Source organism: Triticum dicoccoides, chromosome 5B (assembly GCF_002162155.2).
Source record: "Triticum dicoccoides isolate Atlit2015 ecotype Zavitan chromosome 5B, WEW_v2.0, whole genome shotgun sequence".
NCBI lineage: Eukaryota > Viridiplantae > Streptophyta > Magnoliopsida > Poales > Poaceae > Triticum > Triticum dicoccoides.
Window position 1 is genome coordinate 82,669,854 of NC_041389.1, and position 13,515 is coordinate 82,683,368.

Consider the following 13,515-nt stretch of genomic DNA (forward strand, 5'->3'; position numbering starts at 1 on the left):
ATGCCGCCACGACCTTGACGGGCTGGGGCTCGATGCCGACACGCTCTGCCTTTTGGTGCACCTCTTTGCTGTGTTCGACAACCAAGGCGTGGCAAGTTACTCCGGGACTGATAGAATCACCACAAATTGAGATGAGGCATTCAAGCGGGATGGACACACTGACACTCGAGCAGTAGGATCCCTTGAACTGAAGAAACGAATAGGAAGATACATGCAATTTAAGGTAGGCGCACACTAACGTCTCAGTATCAGCACCATAATTTGTGTGTGTGTATGAATCTTTTAGTTTGTCTCATGATTGATGCATTCACCTTAGTACAGTATATCTTCTGTTTCATGTGTTTTCTGTGTAAAAGTTGGGTCCCAATGACCAATAAGCAAAGAACAACTTTCTCCAACTGACAGTGTTATTCTCCTAAACAATTTGCCATTTTGGTATTTGGATGGGGAATAAAGAAGAACATTCATCATTAGTACTTGAAGAGACTTGCCTGGTTGGGGCAGAACAGGATCTGCTATAGTGCATGTTACTTGACTGCTCACTGTACGACTTAAATAAAATCAAGGTCTTTTCCTGATGCAAGAAAATGTTTTCTTGCTGCAATGGTAAGCTTAAATAAAATCAAGGTCTTTTCCTGATGCAAGAAAATGTTTTCTTGCTGCAATGGTAAGCTATTCTGAATCCATCTCATAATGTGGCTGCTCATGTTTGGTGCAGACGTCGCGCATGGCAGGGAGATGAAGTGTTGAGAAAAAGGACGACGATGTAAGGGGCAGATGATAGGGGATTACTCAATAAGTATGCGGAGCTGCTATAAAGTTTCCTCCTTTCTGTATAGTTATTTCACTATCCACCTAAATGTCATCCCATGTATATGTAGGAAACTAATTTTGTGTTGCTAAATTTTCTGTATATATTTAATATTATTCAGTGTTAAACTAATAATGATCGAAACAATGCTAGACTTACATGTTGATTCATCATTTGTAGACTTTTGGTTACAACGGATAGATATGAGCAGTTTAGCACTATTCTTACTTATATATCAAAATATATTATGATCAGCAGGCTAAATCTACCACACGGGTCGTTAGCTCTGTTACCGTAACATTGCACCATCCTAACATGCGAGGAAAATAATTTCACAAGATTCTCATATTAAGTATCTATTCAAAGAGGTATGTGACAATGTCTATGTGCGGGAAGGAGAAATTCACTCGGTAACAACTCCGATGCTACGGCTTGCATGCTGAGAGTTGAGACCTGCTGAGCTTACTCGTACTATTGTGTGATGTGTTCACTTACTTTTGTAGTTTCTACTCCCTCCGTCCGGAAATACTTGTCATCAAAATGAATAAAATTGGATGTATCTAGACGTATTGTAGTTTGAGATACATATCTTTTTATCCATTTTGATGACAAGTATTTTCGGACGGAGGGAGTATATGCCAACATATATCATGCTGTTTTATGGTTAGTAGTATTTCAACATAATTTTTCTATTCATGCATTGAAGCAAAACTGCAGTTAGTTGCTACAGAGCTAGGAGATCTTGGTGTATAATAAAATATATTAATATGAAGGGGTTCCTTTGTCACCTAATTTGATAAGGTATATAGTATGGAAGTTTTTTATTTCATAACCATATTCTTGATGTGCTGTTTAACGTATTTTCTTTTCAGAGATTTGCCCTTCAAATTTTCTTGTGATAGCTAATTGCCTTTCTGTAAAACTCTTTGTGCGGATTAGTTGATATGATCAATGGTCAAACTGTTTGAGTTTCAAAATCATTTTAACATTTCAAATTTGGGGGTTGTAAATATACAACCGGATATCATGTGTATCATGCATAGCGATCTACTTTGTTCTGTCTGTTAGCATTAATTAATGTCTACTTCTTGATTATATTTGATATACTTCAGATGGTGAGCATGATTGTGGGGATGGTGCGTATGAGGATTTTTTTCCCATTGGAACACACAGGTATATTTGGGTTTATAATATGGGTTGTTGCCCCAGTTGCTTTTGCTTGGCGATAATGGCAATGCAGTTATCACCATGTTTGCACCGTTCTTCACATGCACATCCCTACGCTCCTTATGTTACTGTTCACCATCACTGTTGATTATTTCTCCTTCTATTCTGTTATCCAATAGGTATTCTCTTACTACATATAAATTTGGAGGACAAAGCATTTATTCTGTTGATATATTAAACCCCAAATTGCTGAGATGTAACGTCTTCTATCTGAATTTGTTTCATAAAATTAATCATTGGTTTAGTTTGATAGATTAAACCCAAATTAGTTTATGGACTGAACTAGAAGTAACACAATCACATATTAGTTTTCTTTTTAAATTTCATAGTAGAGATTTAGCCGTCGATGACCCACTACACGTGGATGCCACATCCTTTCTTCCTCACCTATCGCGCGAATTTTCAATGCCCCACTGCGATTAGGGTGCTGGAGGCTCTTGGGGTTGCAGCTCGCATGCTTGGAGGTAAGTTTTGTAGCCTCCCGTTGCAACGCACGGGCATTTGTGCTAGTATAGAGTACACATATAGATAATGCAAACTGAAATAAACTATAAATATATGTACTGTAGATCAATTTGCTAACTCAAATTCTAAGACGTCGTGTATTTGCGAGCGGGAGAAGGTCCACCTATCGGCAGTGGCGTAGCTGTAGGGTGGCTAGAGTGGTCCATGGACCACCCTGGAGTTCAGCCCATCAGTATACTACTAGTCTTGAAATGATGAAAAAAAAGCAAGCCCAACTCAGCCCATGTACACGTGAAGGATTGTCTCGTTAGTCTCTGCGTGTGTGCCCTGATTGATCGACACCAGAAGACGTTCCTGATTCCCTTCGCCTCTTGCAGTTCTGGAACCCTAGCAGCAAGCGGCGAGCGCCATCAGCCATCGCCTAGCAGCCACCAGTGGGCATCCGCCGGCCTACAGGGCACTATCGACGGCGACGGACTGGCAGCCGGGCGAAGGACACTTGCCGGCGGCGGCAAACAGGCGGCCGACGAATCACGCACGCGCGCACAACCTAGGTAGGTTGAGAACCATTGTTCAGCTTTCCGTCCTACTACTCCAATCTAAAGTAAGATTTTTTGTTCTCTGTTAATTCATAAATTCAAAGTATAAATTTCTCGCTATGAAGATTTGAACAAGTTAATCTAAGACCTGAGAGTGCAAGATTTAGTTTTATATTTTGCAACTGATAATTGATAAATAGAACTTTTATGGTCTTGAGAAGGTGTTATTCGGACAAATAAGGTGTGTTATCTTCTTTTACACAAATTTAAGACTTAACCATGAATTTTATAATTATTTGAAAGACCTAGTTGATATATGTTTTTGATATATTCTGTACGCATATTTTGTTTTGTTGAATTTGCAATGTAATTTTTTTCATGGCAATTGGACCACCCTGACATAAAATCCTAGCTACGCCACTGCCTATCGGTCACCAGTCCCTCTGTCGTTACTACCAGACACCATGCACCCAGACAAAAGGCCAGCATCAGCAGCCATAGGAGCGGCGAGCTGAGGTTGGAACTCCCGAGCAGCATCCACCGCGCCAGACTGGAGCAGGCCATGACAGCGACCCCGAACGCAGGAAAAGGGTAGACCATCCCGTGCTTGTATCGTGCCCTCAGGTACCGCTCCCTGGCGCTCGCCCTGCGCTCTTCCGGCGCGGCGTCCCAGTTGGCGTCCATTAGAACGTGCTTCCACCGCGCGATCTCTCTCCTGGCTCGCTCGTCGTACTCTGGCCAGCAGGGGCGGATGTACAGGGTGGCCAGGGTGGGCCACGGCCCACCTGGGATTTTCGATCACCTTTTCTATATCTATATCTATATCTATATCTATATCTATACCTACTATTAAAGCAAGATGATATTCTTGGTTTCGTCCCGCATCTGATACTATGCTGATTAATTGAATTATACGCGAGGTGGTACTAATTTTGGATCACGCGTGCACACCGTTAGTTTCAATTGCTTTTGGATTCTCGTAATCTCCCCTAATAATAAAGCGATTACTGCTTCTGGTCGTACGTCATCGACATTTTTACGAAAAAGTCCTTTTATTTCTTTGAAATCAACCCGCACTCCCTATTTAAGTGGCATTCTGGGAAAACATTTCGTTTTTACGTAAAAACCACTGCATTTGTTGGAAATTATGCACGCGACCCTTATCTCTTATTGGACTGGCTCACCACCGCGCGTACGCTTATCCTGCCGTTCTTCACCGCCGGGCACGCGCCGCCGCTTGCCGCCAGCGTCGACCCATGTTAAAGGCTGGTCGCAGCGGAGGCCTCGGTAGGAAGATTCGAGGCGGTCTCGGGCGCGACGGGGAGCTGCCGGAGCGCACGGACGACGGGGGCTCGTGCAGGAGGCGAAGACCGACGGGGAAGTTCAGAGGGGCGGCTGGTGTGGCCAAGCTAAGGAGGCGGCGGTCTGAGCCGGCTTGAGCACACGGACGACAGCTCTGCTTGCTGACATCGGTCGGAGGCGGACGGGGCTGGCTCGCGAGATCCACACGGGCACGAGAGGAGGCTGGAGGAGAGGGCCGGGCATGGCTTGGCGGGCGCGAGATGAGGCTGGAGGAGAGGCCGAGGCATGGCTTGGCGCCTACCAGAGCCACGAGGCCGTCGCCGCCGGCGTCAGGCGTCCAAGTCAGTCGCGGCAAACGGCCGTTGCAGGTGTAAGGACCAAAGCAAGGCAACGACACAAGGCCGGGCATCGGAGCAGAGCAAAGGAAATAAGAGACACACACAGAGGAGGGGAGAGGGACGAGGGATCTAGCGGCGGCGCTCGCTCCGGTGGAACGTGGGGCGCCAGCAACTTTGGTGGAGGCTTCACATCTGCGCCTGTGTGACACTATTGGCAGATCCGGCGGCGATGCTCGCGCTCGCTCCGGTGGAACGGGGGAAGCCAACAACTTTGGGTGTGGAGGCTTCACATCTGGGCCCGCCTCACACGATTGACACACGCCGGCAACCTGGGAACGAACCTCGCCTGGGCAGCCAGCTCACAGCGCGGCTAATCCCGCTGGCTGCTTGGTCTAAGAATATCGGTGGAAGCACCGAAATGAGAAAGAGAGATGGAGCGAGAGAAAGAAGATGGATGCAGATGCTTCTCGGTGGACACAGACGAATGGATAAGGATAAGCTAGCTAGCGGTGGAGGTACACGTTGATGGTCTGATGGGTGTTACGTGCCGGTCAGTAGGCCCCAAGCCCCCAACATTGTTTTGTCAGCCGGTTATAGTATTTCTTTTTCTAATTTTTGCGAGGGGATTATAGTATTTTTTGCGCTTGGGCCAACATTTAATCTTCCAAATCAAACAAACCTTCCATTAAAAAACTACATGATCAAAATCATTAGAATTCGAATCTTTTGATAATTTGATAAAATATTTTAAATGAATTATTAAACTCTCGAAGAGTATGTAAGGGCATCTTCAACACCGAGCCTCGAAACGACCACAACCGTCCGGACCTCATGGTCCAGACGTGTTTTGCCATTCAATGCGGGTCTATATTGGTCTGTCGACCGGCCCGGACTTACTTTCTCCCGCAATCCGAAAACAAATTGGGGGCTTTGCGGGCATCCGAACCGCTGTCACGCTTGATTCTATCTGCCATGGCCCATCCAAAAAATCCTCCTTTGCCCATGTCCCTCCCACGCGAAGTGGCCAGCGCCGCTCCAAAGCATCGATCTTGCATTCATGCCGGCTCAGAGCGACGCGACCTCTCAATGGCCCTTTGGCATTGAAGCGGCCCCGGAAGAGAATGCAGCCCACGCTGTTTCCCGGTGCACACTGCAACTCCACGTTCAAATGAGAACTCATCATTCCGCCTCCCTACATTAAACATGCGCGGTTGTCGAAGAACCTACTCCGACGCCACAGGTTCGTTCGTCTACTACCAGCCATTAACCACCTCGTCGCTTGCCCTGTCATGCACCGACTATTTAAACTCCAACCCCAGTCATAGACACATCAATCCTCCTCCTCACCGCACCACGACCATCATGGCCTCCTTGAGCTCCAAAGCCATCTGGGACAACCTCTCGTCCGACCAAAAGACTGAGATGCCGCCATTGCTGCCGGTTTGCAGGCCGCCAGGCAGACGGCGGTCGGCGCTGCGGACATCCCAATGGAAGATGTGACCGATGACGGGCGACGCCACCCTCCTCGCCGGTCCATGCCGACATGCCCGTGCAGGAGGCCTTGTTCCGACGGGCTCAAGCCGACCAGGAGTACAACCTCCATGTGACGCCCCCGATTCAATCGTACACTAATCATGCACGCAAATGTGTACGATCAAGATCAGGGACTCACGGGAAGATATCACAACACAACTCTACAAATGAAATAAGTCATACAAGCATCATAATACAAGCCAGGGGCCTCGAGGGCTCGAATACAAGTGCTCGATCATAGACGAGTCAGCGGAAGCAACAATATCTGAGTACAGACATAAGTTAAACAAGTTGCCATAAGATGGCTAGCACAAACTGGGATACAGATCGAAAGAGGCGCAGGCCTCCTGCCTGGGATCCTCCTAACTACTCCAGGTCGTCGTCAGCGGACAGCACGTAGTAGTAGGCACCTCCGGTGTAGTAGGGGTCGTCGTCGACGGTGGCGTCTGGCTCCTGGACTCCAGCATCTGGTTGCGACAACCAGAAAGAAAGGAAAGGGGGAAAAAGGGGGGAGAAAGCAACCGTGAGTACTCATCCAAAGTACTCGCAAGCAAGGAACTACACTACATATGCATGGGTATATGTGTAAGGAGGCCATATCAGTGGACTGAACTGCAGAATGCCAGAATAAGAGGGGGATAGCTAATCCTATCGAAGACTACGCTTCTGGCAGCCTCCGCCTCGCAGCATGTAGGAGAGAGTAGATTGAAGTCCTCCAAGTAGCATCTCCAAGTGGCATCTCCAAGTGGCATCTCCAAGTAGCATCGCATAGCATAAACCTACCCGGCGATCCTCTCCTCGTCGCCCTGCGGAAAAGCGATCACCGGGTTGTCTGTGGAACTTTGAAGGGTGTGTTTTATTAAGTATCCGGTTCTAGTTGTCATAAGGTCAAGGTACAACTCCAAGTCGTCCTGTTACCGAAGATCACGGCTATTCGAATAGATTAACTTCCCTGCAGGGGTGCACCACATAACCCAACACGCTTGATCCCATTTGGCCGGACACACTTTACTGGGTCATGCCCGGCCTCGGAAGATCAACACGTCGCAGCCCCACCTAGGCACAACAGAGAGGTCAGCACGCCGGTCTAAACCTAAGCGCACAGGGGTCTGGGCCCATCGCCCATAGCACACCTGCACGTTGCGTACGCGGCCGAAAGCAGACCTAGCCTAGTGGCGTTCCAGTCCAATTCGGCGCGCGCCGCTCCGTCGCTGACGTCTGAAGTGCTTCGGCTGATACCACGACGTCGGGATACCCATAACTACTCCCACGTAGATGGTTAGTGCGTATAGGCTCGTAGCCGACTCAGATCAAATACCAAGATCTCGTTAAGCGTGTTAAGTATCCGCGAACGCCGAACAGGGCCAGGCCCACCTGTCTCCTAGGTGGTCTCAACCTGCCCTGTCGCTCCGCCACAAAGTAACAGTCGAGGGCCGTCAGGAACCCAGGCCCACCTCTACCGGGATGGAGCCACCTGTCCTTTCAGCCCCCTCGTCAGAATCACTTGCGGGTACTCAATGAGCTGACCCGACTTTAGTCACCATCTGTATAGTATGTATGTATGTATAGTATATACCCGTGATCACCTCCCAAGTGATCACGGCCCGATAGTATAGCAAGGCAGACTGACAAGAATGTAGGGTCAATGATGATAAACTAGCATCCTATACTAAGCATTTAGGATTGCAGGTAAGGTATCAACAGATGTAGCGACAATGTCAGGCTATGCATCAGAATAGGATTAACGAAAGCAGTAACATGCTACACTACTCTAATGCAAGCAGTATAGAGGAGAATAGGCGATATCTGGTGATCAAAGGGGGGGCTTGCCTGGTTGCTCTGGCAAGAGAGAGGGGTCGTCAACTCCGTAGTCGAACTGGTCAGCAGCAGCGTCGGTCTCGTAGTCTACCGGAGAGAAGAGGGGGAAGAAATAATGAATACAGAGCAAACAAAGCATCACAAAGTATAACAAGGCAATACGCGGTGTTCGGTGTGCCCTAACGCGGTAGTAGGTGATACCGGTGAAGGGGGGAAAACATCCGGGAAAGTATTCCCGGTGTTTCGTGTTTTCGGGCAGAGGAGCCGGAGGGGGAAAGTTGCGGGTTCGATAGGTTAGAGGGGTGTGGCGGACGAACGGACTGCGTATCCGGAATCGTCTCGTCGTTCTGAGCAACTTTCATGTTGAAAATATTTTAATCCGAGTTACGGATTAAAAGATACGATTTTTAAAAGATTTTAACAATTTTGGAATTTAATTATTTATTTAATTAATCCAAAAAAATGTATTTATGACGTCAGCATGATGTCATGCTGACGTCAGCAGTCAACAGGGGTTGACTGAGTCAACCCTGACATGTGGGTCCAGTGGGACCCACCTGTCATTCTCTATTTAAATTAATTAGGGTTTAGGTTAATCTAATTACAGTTTAATTAAACTAATTAGTTAATTAGGTTAATCTAATTATGATTAATTAACTTAATTAATTCCTTAATCAATTAATTAATTTAATTATTATTTATTTATTTAATAAACATTATTATTATTTCTTTTCTTCTTCTTTTTTTTATTCTATTTCTTTTCAGTTTTCTTTTATTTTTGTTTTATAAAATATAAAAGTTGTATCTTAAATAGTAGCACTAATTATACCTCTGCCACAAAAAGGTTTAACCCCCAAATAATATAGTTTAGTATTTTATAAAATACCAACACATTTATTTATTTGTTTTACCGACAGTTTTAATTAATTGAATGCATTTAGACATTTTATAAAAATGTGGTTCCTCCACCAACATTACTTATGAATTATTTGTTACATTTAGAACATTTTAGTTTTGACTTTTGAAAACTTTAACTGTTTGACTTGATTTTAAATTTGAATTCAAACCGTTTTTGAACCATCGCAAGAGTAATAACAGTAACCGAGGGGACGTGGCATCATTAGCGTGGAATTACTGTAGCATGATTACCCGGGCGTCACAATTCTCCTCCACTACAAGAAATCTCGTCCCGAGATTTAAGCGGTGGAGTAAGGGGCGAAGGTGTTGGTAGCGAAAAACCTAACGAGTCTTCTCGGTCTTGGCTTCCCTTTCGAAGAAGTTGATCCCTTTCGTTGATGTCTTCATTTCACTGCTTCAAGTCACCATGATCAATTTGTCATCCTTTCTTCGGGATCTCCATCGTACTTACGAATAGGTAAGGGGCAGCTCTACAACGATAGGATGTTACAAGGGAAAATCTTCTGGGGGTTTCCCAAGTATGAACATATGAGTATCTCTCGAGTTGAACAAATGAAACACATCGAGAGCAAAGTAAGACGGTGCAATAAGAAGTTTCAAGCGGATAGGCAATCGTTCATTGCCTGCAACAGAGTGTGAATGGGGTTCAGAGCAACGGGAATAAGTATTGTGTCCGATACCAGAATTGATCACTAGGAAGGTGGCTCGCAAATTACATAAGAAGTCAAGCTATAGGAATAACTTTGGCAACAGGGTGTATAGGAGAGTCAGGTTTCGATCCTGTGAAACTGTGGGTTATGGGCCCACCATGTGGGTTAGAAGTAGGAAGGGCGGAGACGTCTTGCGTGATCATGCAAGCTAGGCATGTCAGGGGGGGTAGCCTGTCAATTATGTCGGCGACAACGTCGATACCAAGGGCGAGGGACGAAGAGAACTACTTTCCTGCTCGTTGAACGAGGCGGACCAATAGGCAAGGTTCCCGTCCATCGGTGGTTACCGGAATGTCATCAACAATAGTAACAAGGTCGTGCTGACCGAGTTGTACATCGAGGTGTTTTACATAAGCAGAAGATTACTACTGCTTATATAATATAGATCACAAGAAGGGTTAAGCAAACCAAAGGAAAGGAAAGGTGATTACCAGGTTAAACAGAACAATGGAAAGGAAAATGTGTTGAAACACATATTCCAGGGGTATATCCTTCCCAAGGATGCAGAGCATGATATCCATGACAGGATATAAAGTAGAAAACCATTTAGGTAAGGGGGAAGGAATCTCATGATATTACCCATACAACGGTGTTAGGATAAGTGATAAATAAAATTTAGCATCGTGCTTCAAATGTTCCTGTTGAAAATCGGAGTACCATTGACATGCTTCGAGATAGCATTGACATGGTTTTCAGGTGAAGATCAGACTTTGGAAACACGAAGGATCCATCAGGAATAACTTGTAGAATAAGTCTTACAATTTCCTCATGGACGAATGAGTAACCTTGCTGAAAAGGAATCTATAATGATAGGTCCTCCAGCCGGGGGGGGGGGTGCTAGGCATGACATCAGGTTACCGGGCCACCAAAGGATCAACATCATAACTCTCGGAAAGTTGTCCCAACCATCATATCTGACCGAGATTCATATCCAATTGGTGTCATGATACCTGAGACTCAGGATGTCCGAGAAGAAAAGGCGCAACACAAATCGTTGAAATGGCATTGCAAGCTTCTCGGGAATGAACTATGGGAGCGGGTTTCTGAAGCAATAGTTCACTATTAAACCAAGGAGAGGACAAGGAGGTGTCTGGTGAACTCAACGGCAATTCACCGAGATTCCCAAAAGATGGATTTCCACCATTAAGTGAACAAGGAGATAACATTTGTCAGATCAAATGATATAAGGAAGTATGCTCGAGGAAAACATACACAATTAAACATTGGTTGAAGGGTGCGCCCGAAGTACGGGTTGGGTTGCACGACCAATGTTAGAATGGTGATTCAATTAGCGAAGGACTTAGAATGAACTATCGCCCATTCACTTCAAAGCAATAGGGTTGCTAGAAGTTTTGAATTCACACGTCATAGCTCCATTGTCGGTATTCCGGTTGAAAACAATACGGGGACCAAGGAATGAACAAAGATGGCAAGAAGTATTAAGATATCAAGAATTATTAAGAGGTGGTGAAATTCTCACCACATTCTTGACAAAAAGTGATGGTAATACTTCCGAGGTAAGGAAGATCAACTGCTGGGTAGCAGTGATCTCAAGGTTTACACAAAGCGCGAACAAGTTGTGTTGAACGGAAGGCAATAAAGTGGTCGATGAGAACAGGAATCATCGAGGGGCAAGGATGGTATTACCCATCATGAATTCAATTGAATTCCTGGAAGAGCTCATAAGGTTGATGGTGATCACGACACAATTGTCGAGAGATTTCATGCAGATGTAGTCAATCAGCGACGACATCAAGTCAAAGGAATGATGAAGCAAGAGGTTATTGGAACCACAGTTACGACACAAACTCGAACTCAAGCTTGTTGTTTAAGGTGAAAGGGTATGACGAGGAAAAAAAATCGACGTAAGGTTAGTTCATCGTCGAAAATTGGTGCTCCGAGAATAAGGACCAGGTAGCACCGTTAGAATCGTCACGACAATGATATAGCCAAACAGGCTAGGAATGGCGTGATCGGGTACAAACTCGTACTTATAGAAGCTTACTGAAGAGTTGTTGAACCGTAGAGCGGACTCGGTTCAGTTATCGGTGTCTTTGAGTGTTCAATAACTCCGAGCCCATGAAAAATTGTAATCGGTGAGTATGTAGTACTTGATGAAGAACTCATAAGAAATTATGCAGTTCCATGATAATCTCGAGATACCAGGGGGTAATACTCAAAACAAGATCAAAGTAAAGGTCGGACTGGTGTATTGATCCATAGAAGACAATTGTTTTAACTTGTCCGAGAAATGGAATCAAAGAAGAACAATCATGGTCGGAACCACGGTTGCGTAGGATCAATTCACAGATACCATATGTTAGTTATCAAGGAAATAGTTATTATTACAAGAAGCTTCCATGATAGGATATACATCGCGTCCATGGGCATGAACACAAAGTTCAAGGTCGACTCCCACTTCCTCAATGCATAACCTTCCATTCACTTCTTGCTTTGATAAAGGCATTAGTGTTGAAAGTTTTACCTGGTGAAATACCAGATGAGTATGACTCGTGAAATCTTCCGAGTTCACACATATTAAGGAAGGCATAGGTTCAACCCATCCGGGCATCTTACGAACATATACCACAAACTTCAATCATAAATACCACCAGCTCGAAAATAGAGCATGGTTGATAAAACAGAGGATGCAATTTACCAAAAGCATTATGTATCAGAGGAAAGGCTCACGAGGTTATTGATTAAGGAGGACACTGTCGAATAATAATCCAATAAGGATCCGACGGTCCATAGCAGAGCTGATGTGAGCATCGGCACACAATCAGTTGAAGAAAGGATGCAAGGGCATCAGATTATAGAACACCTGAATGACTCGATGCTTAGATATCAAAGGAATTACGATTTCCAAATAGAAGGATCAGAAGCAGACGCTCTGATCAAGGGTGGATAAGTTCAATAGACCTAAGGGTACAATTGACGGCGAACAGAATGGTCGAGAACAAGCTCATGTTCAAAAATGACGTCTGAGCCAGAAGGATAATTTAAAAGGATCAATGATGATTGCGTGCATTCGCACTCATGTTGAATCAATAGGATCAAAATGACGGTGCCTAAGGATACTAACGAATATTGCCAGACATATGGAAAGCATCCATAATGCAAGCAGACAAGTATTGCAGAGCAATAAGCTATTAAGGATTTTTGGAGGATCAAATAGTATTTCGAAGACCATTGTGAAACACATGAACAACTGGGGATGAGCGGATACTCGACAAGTGCAAGGATTTATTTGAAGGGGTATTCAGGTGGCAAAGAACTGCTAGGCAGTAGGCACAAAGTATTTCGGAACACTAGAGAAAACTTCGGGGTATCTTGTAATAACAAGATCAATGGGGGATGATCGTATGAATGGCAAGTGTAAGTAGTTATCCATACGAATTTATCGGTGGTCGGGAACAGCAAAAGTGATGGGCACAAATTCTCGAGAGAACATCAGAGAGTATCTTCGAATTCTTCTGATTAGCAGACGATCATCTGAAGTGAGGGGCTCTCCGGGAGAAAGTACTCGCGAGAACCTAAATTTGTTTTGTTATTAGCAAAATCGTTTAACCCGAATAGAAGAGAGTTCAGAATCCCAGAGTAAAGATCGAGGAGTAAAAGATCCTAATACCACCCAATGGCGACGTGGGCCCATGGGCCGCACAGCCATGTTAGTAAAAGTTTTGTAAAGTCTAGACTCGACTTCGGCCAAGGAGTTGGAAGGGGGATTCCTACAGGCAGTTGGCTCTGATACCAACTTGTGACGCCCCCGATTCAATCGTACACTAATCATGCACGCAAATGTGTACGATCAAGATCAGGGACTCACGGGAAGATATCACAACACAACTCTA

The 13,515-nt window shown here is 45.1% G+C and overlaps 1 long non-coding RNA gene across 1 annotated transcript in view; it reads left to right on the top strand.

Annotated features, from left to right (window-relative positions):
* Positions 1-2,970: 2,970 nt before the first annotated feature.
* Positions 2,971-13,515, top strand: part of LOC119307498 — a 21,628-nt gene continuing 11,083 nt past the window's right edge. The window contains exon 1 of the long non-coding RNA XR_005149341.1: positions 2,971-3,057. This is a non-coding gene — a long non-coding RNA (uncharacterized LOC119307498). The remainder of the gene's footprint in view (positions 3,058-13,515) is intronic.